General features: G+C 39.0%; 1 protein-coding gene across 2 annotated transcripts in view; it reads right to left on the bottom strand.

Moving 5' to 3' along the window:
* The window catches only part of NOTCH2 (notch receptor 2), a 177,962-nt gene that overhangs the window by 95,631 nt on the left and 68,045 nt on the right, over positions 1-14,286 (bottom strand). The window lies entirely within an intron of this gene.

Genomic DNA, 14,286 nt, shown 5'->3' with positions numbered 1-14,286 from the left:
AAATCTCTAAGGTACCATACAAACACCAAAGTGAAGAAGGGAAAACAATTCAAGAATAACATTCTATAACATTTTCCACACACTGTGTTGAGGAATCTTTTTATATGCCATCCATTGATTTCTAAGATACACAACCATCCCAAATTGTGTGTAATATTTACGACAGTTTTCTCTAAACACCATAAAAAGGCATGGAAAGTCTCCATTTTCATAATGAAGAGGTTGTTCGAATGGGACCTCTAAGAAGCACTTAAATGGAACACAAAGTCTTTGATTCTAACTATAAATCTTGCCATTTGGCTGCAACCCAGATATTTTGGTTCAACCTCTTTCTCCATTTTACTTTTTGGAGGATAGAAAACTAACTGCAAGGCTGTTCCACCATTACCTCGAAGATAACACATTTAAACCAATGTGTTTAAATCCTATCACATCTTCCGATGCTCAATCACTATGTTCTGACCCTCCCAATCACCCAGACTTGAAGCACTGGGGTCCCGTCTCACTCCTTCTTGTCTTTGCCAACCATATCCATGATGTTTTATTAGCCACTGGTTGACCAGGTGAGGTCTTTAGAGGTCAGAGTTTTGAGAAAAGGAGAATCAGATATTTGGGAACTAAGATAGTACATGCCCAGATGAATTACACAGTAACTAAAATGGCTGGAGGAGGAAACAGAGCTAGTAAGTAGCTACAGTGGCAGTGATGTAACTGACCCCAGCCTCCTCACCTTTTCCCAGAGCTCGGAATAGTAAGAGAGGCAGAGCCAGGAGCAGCTGGAGCTCTGAGCATCCTCATGAACAGATGAAGCTAGAGAATAAGAGGCAGTGAGGAGAGGGCACAGCACTGAAACCAAAGACTGGCTGAAGTTTCCAGTGAGGAGTCTGCACCTCATACGGTGAGGAGGCCCATTTGGAGTCCTGGTGCTATGACCTTGGACAAGTTATTGGGTTGGCCAAAAGGTTCGTTCAGTTTTTTTCCATAAGATGGCTCTAGTAGCACTTAGTTGTCTTTAACTTCATTCGAAACAATTTTGTTAGACTATATTGTGGTAGCTGTCATATCAGTCAGTGTACATTTTTAAAAAAAACATCAAAATTGGTGAATTTTTGTGTAGCCATTTTAATACTGAAGATGGAAGAAAAAGGCAACATTTTCGGCATATTATGCTTTATTATCTCAAGAAAGGTAAGAACACAACAGAAACGCAAAAGAAAAAGAAGATTTGTGCAGTGTATGGAGAAGGTGCTGTGACTGACTGAACATGTCAAAAGTGGTTTGCAAAGTTTCGTGCTGGAGATTTCTCGCTAGATGATGCCCCATGGTCAGGTAGACTAGTTGAAGTTGAAAGTGATCAAATAGAGACATTAATTGAGAACAATCAATGTTCTACCACGCAGGAGACAGCCGACATACTCAAAATATCCAAATCAAGCACTGAAAATCATTTGCACCAGCTTCGTTATGTGAATCGCTTTGATGTTTGGGTTCCACGTAAGTTAAGTGAAAAAAAACCTTCTTGACAGTATTTCCACATGTGATTCTCTACTTAAACGTAATGAAAACATTCCGTTTTTAAAACAAATTGTGATGGGCGATGAAAAGTGGATACTGTACAATAATGTGGAACGGGAGAGATCGTGGGGCAAGTGAAAGGAACCACCACCAACCACACCAAAGGCCGGTCTTCATCCAAAGAAGGTGATGTTGTGTATATGGTGGGATTGGAAGGAAGTCCTCTATTATGAGCTCCTTCCAGAAAACCAAATGATTAATTCCAAGTACTGCTCTCAATCAGACCAACTGAAAGCAGCACTCAACAAAAAGCATCCCGAGGGGCTTCCCTGGTGGCGCAGTGGTTGAGAGTCCGCCTGCCGATGCAAGGGACACGGGTTCGTGCCCCGGTCCGGGAAGATCCCACATGCCGCGGTGCGGCTGGGCCCGTGAGCCTGCGCGTCCGGAGCCTGTGCTCCGCAACGAGAGAGGCCACAACAGTGAGAGGCCCGTGTACCGGGGGGGGGGTAAGGAAAAAAAAAAAAAAAAAGCATCCCAAATTAGTCAACAGAAAATGCATAATCTTCCATCAGGATAACACAACACTGCCTGCTTCTTTGATGACCAGGCAAAAACTGTTACAGCTTGGCTGGGAAGTTCTGATTCATCCGCTGTGTTCACCAGACTTTGCACCTTTGGATTTCCAATTATTTCCGTCTTTACAAAACTGTCTTAATTGAAAAAATTTCAATTCCCTGGAAGACTGTAAAAGGCACCTGGCACAGTTCTTTGCTCAAAAAGATAAAAAGTTTTGGGAAGATGGAATTATGAAGTTGCCTGGAAAATGACAGAAGGTAGTGGAACAAAAGGGTGAATATGCTGTTCAATAAAGCTCTTGGTGAAAATAAAAAATGTGTCTTTTATTTTTACTTAAAAAACCAAAGGAACTTTCTGACCAATCCAATACTTAACTTCACTATCAGCTCTCAAATTTTAAATAGTTAATAAAGCTACCTGCATCGTGAAGCTGTTTTAAGAATTGAACAAAATCAAGTATGTGAAAAACTTTATAAATATGTAAAAGTTTTGCAGATGAAAAACATTTTTTCTCTCTTTGTACTTACTGAGGAAAAATATAATGCTTTATTCAAATCACAGCTTGATTTTATAACAGAATAGGTTATTTGCTGCTTATTTTTTAAGTAAAGGAGCAAAAATTGCCAACGTAGCATAGGTAAAATTAACCCTGAGCTGTATTATTAAAAGCATTTGCAACTTATTCAAGATATCTGTTATGGATGACGTTAGAAACTGCGACACAATTCTCATTCACAGTGACAGTCCTCTGGGCATTAAGCCTGGCTAACACCTCTCGATTCTCCCACACGGGAATTCTTTGCCTTGTAAATAATGGCAAACTTTTAAACCTGGGTGGGCTTTGCCCAGCTTTGCTTCCACCACCTCCCCAACACTATCATATGGCATCTGCTCGGAGAATGCAAACTCATTCAAAAATGAGCTTCATAAACATGTAATGAAAACATAAGGTTCCCAGGAAAACAAAGATGAAAACAATATGCAAGATTCTGAAGCCAAACAAACGTATTCCTGAATTATCTATTACTAAGGTTTAATCTACATTGTTGCTTCCTACCAGTATGAAAAAATAAGTTTCAACTAAGGTATGTTTAAGAAACCAGTAAAAATAGAGGTGGTAACTACAGCTGGTGGGTCTACTCTGACCCACTGCTTATTTTTTATGGCTGGAGAGCTAAGAACGGTTCTTACATTTTTAAATGGTTGAGGGAAAAAAATTTTTAAAAAAACAATAATATTTTACGACATTTGAAAATTATGTAAAATTCAAATTTCAGGGTCCATACATAAAGTCTCATTGGAACGCAACCATACTCGTGCATGGAGGGATTGTCTATGGCTACTTTCACACTACAATAACAGGGTTGAGTAGTTGTGATGAAACGATATGGCTCAAAAAAGTGTTTACTATCCGGTGCTTTATAGAAAAAGTTTGCCAACTCCTGACTGACAGAATATCTGAAGCCTAATTCTATGCATAGCATCCAACATGCTTATGAATAATGATGTTGACGATGAAGAAGAACATTCTCATATCAGTTTCCACAAAGAATGTTACACTCATTCATTCATGCAACAAGCATTTACTAAGTGCCAGGCATTGTTCTAATGCTAGGAAAATCCTTGAACTTGTGTAGTTTAAATTCTAGTAGGAGAAGACAAAAAGCAAAATTAATAAGTAAAATACATAATTTGTTATGTGACATTAAGTGCTATGTAAAACAATAAAACAAGAAAGGGGCACAGGAAGGGAATAAACTGGGGATAATGGAGGCGGATAAGTGAGGTATTTCAGTTACAAATAGGAAAAGCAGAAAAGGCCTCACTGAAAGGCACATTTGAGTCAGAACGTGAATGAGGTGAGGGACTAGCCATGCCAGGTATCTAGGGAAAGCATGTTCAAGGCAGAGAGAACAGCAAACGCAAAGGCCCTTAAATAGGAAACAGTCCTGGCATGTTTGAGGAATAGCCAGGAGACCTCTGTGGCTCCACCAAAGGGATTAAGAAGAAAAAGTAGCAGAAAATAGATTACAGCTGTAACTGGGAGGCAGATCATGAGGGGTCTTCAGGCCACTGCAAAGAAGGATTTAGGGTTTTACTCTAAATGAGATAATACTTAGGTATGATGTACAACTGATTTATTCTTCTGAAGTCCATGTACAGAAACACGTCTTATTTTTATGGGAAACTAGACCCATTGTTGGTATAATAATAAAGACTTTCTTATTTAAAATATTCTAGAGGGCTAGACATCAGCCTATTCCTTTACCTTAAAACATGTAAAAGTCTCTTTTTTTTTTTTTTTTTTGCGGTACGTGGGCCTCTCACTGCTGTGGCCTCTCCCGTTGCAGAGCACAGGCTCCGGACGCGCAGGCTCAGCGGCCATGGCTCACGGGCCCAGCCGCTCTGCGGCATGTGGGATCTTCGCGGACCGGGGCACAAACCCGTATCCCCTGCATCGGCAGGCGGACTCTCAACCACTGCGCCACCAGGGAAGCCCTACAAGTCTCTTTTAACCTACATTTTTCACTAAGCCTCATTTCCCTTTCCGAATTCTCCCTTCACAAGTAAACTTCTATAACTGTAGCCTAATTTTACAGCTATTTTCCCTTTCTTTTCCATTTTTTTATTTGTTCCTTTGCAGTAAAACTTTCATTCTACTTATTGCCCAGAAACTCTGTCCTAAGAGCAATGACTTTCCGCTTGTCAAGTTCAATGGTCTCATCTGAGATTTCTTCATAAGGAAATTCTTTCTCTTATAGGAGGTACTGCTGACCATGCCTCCATCACTCCACTTGTTTTACATTTGGCTTTTACGACTCCCTCTGTATCTCAAAGCTTGGTAAATTCTTAGTCTATATTGCTGAATCCTCTTCTCCTTCTTCCCCATCAATTTATGGCCACTTGAGGCTTAAGTCTGGGCTGGACTACTCTTTTCTCTCTTAGGCATTTGTTATTTTTGTTATTGTTCATTTTGTTTTAAGCAACTACCTTCATGTATACAGCTCCAGTTCCATATGTTCAGTTTACTAAAAGTCATCTACTTACCCTAATATATCCTGCCAATACTTGACACTAAACACTTCAAAAGTAGGATTATATTTCCATGAAACTTTAATTCCTCCATTTTCCTAAGGCTTCCATTTACAATCTCAAGTCATTTTCGCTTAATCCTTTTACATCATATATAACTTATGAACATGTTCTCATGTCTTGTTAACTGAATCCCTACAGTACTCATCACTCACGCGCACTGTTCCCTTTTCTGATAAAAAATTCTGATCATCTTAAAAGCCTCAGGCCAGACATCTTGTTGCTGTCTTTTTCCCCACTTCCATCCATCCTTATAATAACAGAACCTTGGGATTAAAGATACCCTAAGGTAATTTCTACCCAAACAGATAATTTTTTCTAAACTGTCCCTAAAAGATGACCACAGCCTCTACTTGAATAAAATTCGTTAACCATGGTGTCTGAGAAATAGAATTTAATAAATACTTGAAGTTATTTTGTTCCTATTATTAAAAGCACAGATACTAGAACCAGATCACCTGGATTTCAATCCCCTGTACTCTATGAGTGATCCTGAGCAAGTTACTAAGCCTCCTTGTTGTAAAATAAATTTAATAACAGTGCCTACCTTGTAGGGTTTTAAATAATTGTAAAGCACTTAGAACAGTAGGTAGCACATAGTAAGCGCCATGTATTTGTTAAGTAAAATAAAATTACTGGCTCACTACTTTAACAATAGAACTCTCTTCAGCATGGGTGGATCCCCATGTCAGGAAGCTCTTTCTTTCTGATGTCTTCAAATTCTACCTTCCTTCCTAGGTATGTATATACCAAGAGGGATAAAACATAAGTCCACCAAAAATCTGTAAAGAATGTTCAGAGCAGTATTATTCATAATAACGAAAAGTAGAAACAACCCAAATGTCCATAGCTGATGAATGGATAAATAACATGTGGCATATCCATACAATGAAATATCATTTGCCATAAAAAGGAATGAAGATGTGATACATGCTGTGACACAGATGAACCTTGAAAATACCATGCTAAGTGAAAGAAGCTAGACACAAAGGGCCACATATTGTACGATTTCATTTTTGTGAAATGTCAAGAATAGGCAAATCTATACAGATAGAAAGTAGATTAGTGTTGCCAGGGGCTGGGAAGAGGGGGAACTGAAGAGGGACTACTAAGGAGTAGAGAGTTCCTTTGGAAGGTAATGAAAATGTTTTAAAATTAGATAATGTTGATGGTTACACTTAACTGTGAATATACTAAAAACCACTGAATTGTACACTTCAAAAGGGTGAATTTAATAGTATGTGAATTACTGTTGGTGGGAATGTAAATTGGTGCAGCCACTATGGGAAACAGTATGGAAGTTCCCTAAAAAAACTAAAAATAGAGTTACCATATGATACAGCAATCCCACTCCTGGGCATATATCAATATCTAGACAAAACTCTTTAATTTGAAAAGATACATACACCCCAATGTTCACAGCAGCACCGTTTACAATAGCCAAGACATGGAAGCAACCTGTCCATGCCCATCAACAGATGAATGGATAAAGAAGATGTGATATATATGTATATACCCATACACACACACACACACACACACACACACACACACACACACTGGAATATTACTCAGCCATAAAAAAGAATGAAATAATGCCATTTTGCAGCAACATGGAAGGACCTAGAGGTTATTCTACTAAGTGAAGTAAGTCAGAAAGAGAAAGACAAATACCATATGATATCACTTATATGTGGAATCTAAAATATGATACAAATGAACTTATTTACAAAACAGAAACAGACTCACAGACATAGAAAACAAACTTATGGTTACCAAAGGGGAAAGAGAATGGGCAAAGGACAAATTAGGAATATAGGATTAACAGATACAAACTACTGTATATAAAATAAACAGTAAGGTCCTACTGTGTAGCACAGGGAACTATATTCAATATCCTGTAATAAACCATAATGTAAAAGTATATATATATGTGCGTGTGTGTGTATAAAAAACTGAATCACTTTGCTGTACACCAGAAACTAACACAACATTGCAAGTCAACTATACTTCAATAAAAATTTTTTAATTAAAAATTTTTTAAATAGTATGTGAGTTATATCTTATTTAAAAAAAATAATTCTGCCTCCCTACAATTTCCACCTGCTGGCTATGCCTGTCTTCTAGAACAAAACGGAACAAGCCTTCCTCTTCTATTACATGTGGCCCTTCAAGAATTTAAAGATTGGACTTCCCTGGTGGCGCAGTAGTTAAGAATCCGCCTGCCAATGCAGGGGACACGGGTTCGAGCCCTGGTCTGGGAAGATCCCACATGCTACAGAGCAACTAAGCCCGTGAGCCACAACTACTGAGACTGTGCTCTAGAGGCCGTGAGCCACAACTACTGAGGCCACGTGCCACAACTACTGAATCCCGCGCACCTAGAGCCCGTGCTCCGCAACAAGAGAAGCCACCACAATGAGAAGCCCACACACCACAACGAAGAGTAGCCCCCGCTCGCCGCAACTAGAGAAAGCCCGTGCACAGCAACAAAGACCCAATGCAACCAAAAATAAATAAATAAATTTTTATATATTAAAAAAAAAAGAATTTAAAGATAGCTATGTTGACTCTTTATTTTCTTTTTTCCAGGATTCAATGCTTTGGACTACTCCAGACTTCCTCACCATTTTAGTAGCTTTCTGATGCTTAAGATAACAATAGTAATAATAATAACAGTGACCAACATTTTTGAAGCACTTACTATGTATTATGTATTTGCTAAGCATTTTATTTTTATTACTCCCTATAACAGTTATGTTATATTATGATCTCCATTCTGTATACGAGGACCTTGAAGCTTAGAAAGATGAAGATTTCAGAGCTACAATATATCAGAAGCAGGATTCAAATCCAGGTATGACTCCAGAGCCCATGTACTTCAAAACTGGGCTATCCTGCCTAGCCCCAACTAGATGACTCTAGTTCATCAAAAACCTCTTTAAAAGGTAGGGCCCAAAATGGAAAAAAAAACACCTGATACATATGTTCTTACCACTACAGCATAGAGCTGGACCATCACCTCCTGTGATCTGGACACTGTTGTTTCTAATATTGCAGCCTAAAGTGGTGTTCACTTTTTTAGAGGTCACAAAATCCAGTCAGTTAAAAAGTCCATATTTTTTTTCACATGAACTACTTTTATGCCATATTTCCTCCCATCCTATATTAGTACAACTTGTTTTTTGAACCCAATAATTGGACCTGTAATTTCTTTCTTTTAAATTCACCATGTTGAGTCTTTACCCCAAGTTTTCTTGATTGAGATAACTTTTACACTTTATTCATATAATCACAGAATTTCAGCACTGCATCAAACCTCAGAAGTCAACTGGTCTGAACCCCTATTGCACTGAAAAGGACACCAAAGCTAACTGACCTGCCCCAAGTTTGTCTGCAAATATAGAAATTTCCCCGAGTTTTGCATCATCTACAAGTATATTTCTATCTTTACCTAGATCCTTTATCAAAACATAGACTATCACTTAACTGAAAGTATTCTACGAAGTCTTGCCCCAAGACCGGTAGCCATTCAGTCAGCTCTATCATCTCAATTACCCCAGCATCCTGTCCACACCTCTCCATTAAGGGTAGCCAGAAAATTGCTCACTGAAAGAATGATCCTTCTCAAGTATAATTTTGATCATGTCACTCTTCTGCTCAGAAACTAGCTTTAGGGCCCAGCCCCTCAAATCCTTAGAATCTATGACCTACTTGTCTGCCCCACTCCTACCACCCGTCTTACTCCTCAGACATCCATAACTTAAGCACTCCAGATTATTTCCACATTTGTGTCTACTCTTCCCTATATAAATATCTTCTTTCTAATCTCCATTTTCATCATCACATTTTCCCATCTGATAATGTCTCTAATTAATTTTCCTTTCGTCGATCCTTGCTTCAGAGACCTGCTCAAAACCTATGTCCATTATTAAGCTTTCTCCACACCATCTCACCATTTCACTGATCAGATCATCTCTGATCTAACAGTAGCTGCATTCTATGTTACATGCTACATAATTTCTAACAGTGTGGCTCTTCTTCATTTATGCCATAATTAGGTCTTTCCTGTGCCTCTCTCAAACTCCTATTTGATATTTTTTGTGTGTGAGAAAGGGCATATCTTCAGACCCTGGTGCAGGTGCCTTGAATACCATGAACACCTGTGTTGCAAAATCCCCTCCCAACCTCACACTATGCTCTGCCTGGTAGAACACAGGCCAAGGCCACCTTAAGAATCATCCTGAGGTATAAGATTATCTCTCACACCCCAGGAGGCTAAGCAGAATTATGAACATGGGAAGAAAGGGGAGAAATGGGTGAGACAGCCAGAAATAAAGGGCCCCTGTTTCCTAAAGCAGGAGACCTTTCAACTTTGCAAATCCCTGTTCAACTGTAATACAAGTACACCATATACCCTGTTAGTCTGAGTGGGAATTAAGGCTCTCCACTGAAAACAGGAGCTTAAATAGCCCTTTTCTTGAGATGGCTCAAGTTGAGTTTATTATCCAAGTTCCCTTATAAATCTTTAGTTCTATTAGGTTATTAGAACTTCTATTAAGTTCTATTAAGTACAATTTTTGGAAAATAGCCTAAATCTTGAACTAAAGGTGTATATAAAAAATTTCTAAAAGATAACCAAAAAACTCTAACAGCTGCCTTTTGTTCCCAAAACAATATGAATGCCCGCCTCTCAGGAGGGAATTTATCACTTATTTAAGTAGTATTCTCAGTGACTTCCTCCTAATCTCTTCCTCTCTCTGGCTTTGGATCTCTGAAAGAATATAGTTCACAGAGGAGGCTGTGAGTACAAGGAAAGTTTTGGGGGGCTTCCTCCCTGTAAAATAATTTCACAAACTAATCTGAATACTTATCAGCTCCATACAGATATATTCATGCCTTTTTCGGAAAAAGTCTGCCATTTCTGACACAAAGAGGTCCACTCTTTCATTGTTACTGTTCAAACACACACATGGCGAATGAGGTGAAGGGGAGGGATGGAGGAAAGAAAAGAGAGAGGAAAACAAGGGATTCCTCCAAATGGAACTAGAAAACATTCCAACTGAATGGATGCCCATACAGTCCCCCCTCAATAAAACAGATGAAAACCAGACCCCAACTCTCACATGTCACCAGCAGCCTGGATTGGTTTACATGTAGCCACTTTACAGACTTCAACGAAGCTGGTATTTGAATAGCAATTCCAATCTATCTGGCAATGGCTGCAGTTCAGGATCAGTCTCCCTAGTAATACAGGACAGAAAAATTTGTTCTTTCAAGTTTCCTAAGTGAATAGCCACTCGTCCAGAGAAAAGCTTAAAACACTGCAGCAGCTTGTGTCAGCTCCAAGATGACTGTAGTTTGAGCAGGAAATAAGCCCCTTTTCCAAATAAAAGCCAGTGTTCTCTCTCCTTGTTTTCTCCACCGAATGTTCTGTATCAGCAGGGTGAGCCCAAATGGCATGCAGGGCTTCGCTGCAGCTCTGCCTTTAGCTTTTTTTAGCGAGGATTTGGTCATTAAAAAAATAAAACAACAACGCAAAACCCCACCACATACAAGAAGAAGGAAAAAAGAGGCGTGCTTTATGAAACAGCTATTTCAAAATCATGATTTTTAAAAAACTATACAGAATGTGGAATGGAGGGGGGGAAAAATGTCTCATGTGGGTTGTGTCGGCCCTGCAGCTGCTCCTCATTAAAGCTCCTCTTTACTCCCTCTGGGCTGGTTTCCAGCAGAAAATTCTTTAAACAGAACTCCGCTTTCAACCCACTTTCTTCTTGCTCTGGGCCTCTCGGCCCCCCAATCCACAGTGGCAGCCTGCCCTAGCTGAGCTCTAGACGGGGAGCTGTCGTTAAGGGAAATGAGGTAAGGGCAGAGGGAAAAAATAAGAAACCAAATTAAGCATTGGTCAGTAACAAAGGTCTGCAGTTTGAAAAGGCCCCAAATCAGTCTGTTCTTTCCTGTGACCATAATGCCAGCTTAGTTTCCTGCCCCCTCCCCCAGGCCCCCGTTAAAGTAGATAAAAAATAATTGCTAACAGCCAAGGCTAACTGTAACCAGTTAAAGTTCCTATATAACACTTAATTCCCAAGGCTCTGGCTTACAAACTCCTAGATGCCCCAGAGCCTACAGAACCAAGTCTAAACTCTTGGTTGGCATTCAAGAGGCCCAACCTACTAATCCAACCTCACCGTTCCCCTCCTCTCAGTACCACCAGTTTGACATCTCATCAGACTGTCAACTTTTTAATTCTATAACTCTGCATAAAGGTAACCAACTGGGTTATGCTAATTACTGACTTTGTTTTAAAAAAAAACAACAACAAAAGAACAAAACAAAATGAAATAGTACATGAAGACTTCTTGTTAACTTCCTGGTAAAGAGGGGAAAAGGGAAGAACTCTGTGATGCTAACTTCTTGCCATTCCCACTCCCACTGTCACCGCCCCTCCCCACAAAAAAGAAAGGAAAAAAAAAAAAAAGGAAATACTATAGCTTACTCAGCAAGAAGGAAAAAGAAAAAGAACTAAAAAAAGCAATCATGAAATGGTACAGATGAACCAGTTTGCAGGGCAGAAATAGAGACACAGATGTAGAGAACAAACGTATGGACACCAAGGGGGAAAGCGGCAGGGGGGTGGGGGTGGGGGTGGGATGAATTGGGAGATTGGGATTGACATGTATACACTGATATGTATAAAATAGATAACTAATAAGAACCTGCTGTATAAAAAATAAAATAAAATTCAAAAAATTTTTAAAAAAAAGTATTCATGTATAGAGTTAGGGCCCAGTGCTGGGCTGTTTGTGGTAAAACACATTTTCTAGGGCTTTGCTGGTTTGATGTAAAGGAAACAAAGACAAATATACAATCAATTTCTCTCTCTCTCTCTCTCTCTCTCTCTCTCTCTCTCACAAACACACACACACACCTTTTTCTTTTACCACAACTAATAAACAAAGACTACCAAATACTGCAGGACAGCCCATTTTTCTACTATGTAAATTCAGCTTCCTGAACAGAACATTTCTGCTTTTCTTGTAGAAGTAGTTCAGAAAATGTTAATCTTGGTTCCCACATTAGGCTGAACGCTTCCAAATTAAAAGTTTCCCACAGGAAAAGGATTTCATGGGGAGTTGTGAGGCTGGGAATTGTCTTCTGAAACTCCACCTCGCTGGGTTTCCACGTGTTCAGCTTTTTCAACCACCCCCCACCCATCTGAATAAAGCAATAAACACACACTGATTTTAATAAATCCAAACCAACCAGAAGCTGCCGTGGTATATGCTTTAAAACTTAATTCATAGCATTGTTCATCTTCATCAGAGACTATGAAATCATGGTTAACCACTGCAACGGGAAACCATGCTTTATTTACGTAAGAATTTGCAAACACCCTTATCTTCCAGTTTATAGTCTGGGCTCATTTATCAGAACTCAAAAGCTGAACTGAGTGCCTAGCCTCTTCAATCATCACTTGAAAGATTGGGCAAGGGCATACAAACAGCACTGAAAGAGTTCTGTTGCTGCTATAACAGAAGATGGTCTTTCCTCTGTCTTCTAGCACACAATCAGTACCTTACCATATTTCACTGCACTGGACCCTGAGAAAATATCTATTTGTGATTAAAACATGGCAAACATACTCTAAACACATAAGTTTACAAAAAGCACCCTTCACAGTAATAGGCAAAAATGAATGAGTTAAGCCAGTTGTTCCCAAGCTTTGCACTGTACAGTTGCTGCAAGGAGTCTGTAAATGCTTATAAAACACTCTCTAGACTACTAGATAATGTCCTATCCATATTAAATGGACTGTAAATGCTGTTACAATTATTAAAATTTTGAGGTATTATGAAGGGTTATTGAATTCTGAGTAGATTTTGACATTATGCATTGTATTCAAACAAGAGACCATGAAGTGGCTTCATCTCAAGATCATCTCTCCTTTGTGCCTCACACTCTCGCAAGGCTCAGCTTCTTTAGCTCCTAGAACATGTTACAGTGTGCCTCCAGACCTTTGTACATGCTGTTCACTCAGCCCAAAACACTTTCCCCCTCCCTCTTCTTAAGCCCTAAAATTCCTTTAAGCTTCAGCTCAAATTTTATTTCTTTTGAGAAACAGGCTTGATGCCCCCTGCTGTATATTCCCATAACCCTAACATATATCACTCATTACCTTGTATTATGATTATTTGTCTGCCCAACAGACTAAGAATTATTCATCACCATACTCCCAGTGCATAATACAGTAACTGGTATATAGAAGGCATTCAACTATTCAGTGCTTATATTCTTAACAGAAGCCAAAAGGCAAAATGCAAGGGTCCATGGAGTCTTTACACCTTCAAAAGACTTTAATTATACTCAAAGTTTGGGAACCACTAGGTTGAGCTATTTACCCAAAGGATTATCAATACTAATTAAGATTCCTCATATATAGAGGACTTCTTAACCTTCACTTACCCCAAATCATTTAAAGTGGGCAAGCCAAATCTATATGGAGTAGATTTTTTAAATCACATATTCCCCCAAAATATGAACACACACACACACACAGAGTCTGCATTTTCTTTTATACTTTCATTAATCTTTGATAAAACACTGACTACATGAAGCACCAGGGTCCTGAGTGACAGAACATCCTGCAAAGTGGCCTCAGTAACATAAACTGCTACACTCTTTTTAGAAACTTAGCAGTAAAAATTAAACAAAATTTCAGAGAAAAATATTGAGTGTGGGTGCTTGCTTTCTGTTCTCCAACATGAGTAGGTGACCACCTGTAAAATTCTGAAGTCTAAAAAATATATGAAAACAGAAAGTTCCAAAAGCTTATGGTTTGGTCTGAAAGGATTCCTAGTTCAAAAATAATTGTACTCAAATCATATCAAACCAAACCTGAATGTGAGAGTAGGCTTGGAGAAAAACCTGCATTTCTCCAAACTTTAAGAGGGTAAAAAATATTTCTTTGTAGATTCTGAAAACATCATTCTTGAAAAAGTAATAAGCACACGTATAGGTATGCAAAACCATTCAATGAATAATTGGAAAACACAATTTCAAAATGCCCTGAAACACTATAAAATCCCATTTAAATGGCCT

Source organism: Delphinapterus leucas, chromosome 1, assembly GCF_059928025.1.
Source record: "Delphinapterus leucas isolate spDelLeu-1000000601 "Yukka" chromosome 1, BTC_Dleu_Yukka2, whole genome shotgun sequence".
Lineage (NCBI taxonomy): Eukaryota > Metazoa > Chordata > Mammalia > Artiodactyla > Monodontidae > Delphinapterus > Delphinapterus leucas.
Note: the sequence above shows the minus strand (reverse complement) of the source record. Positions and strands in the feature narration are given on the sequence as shown.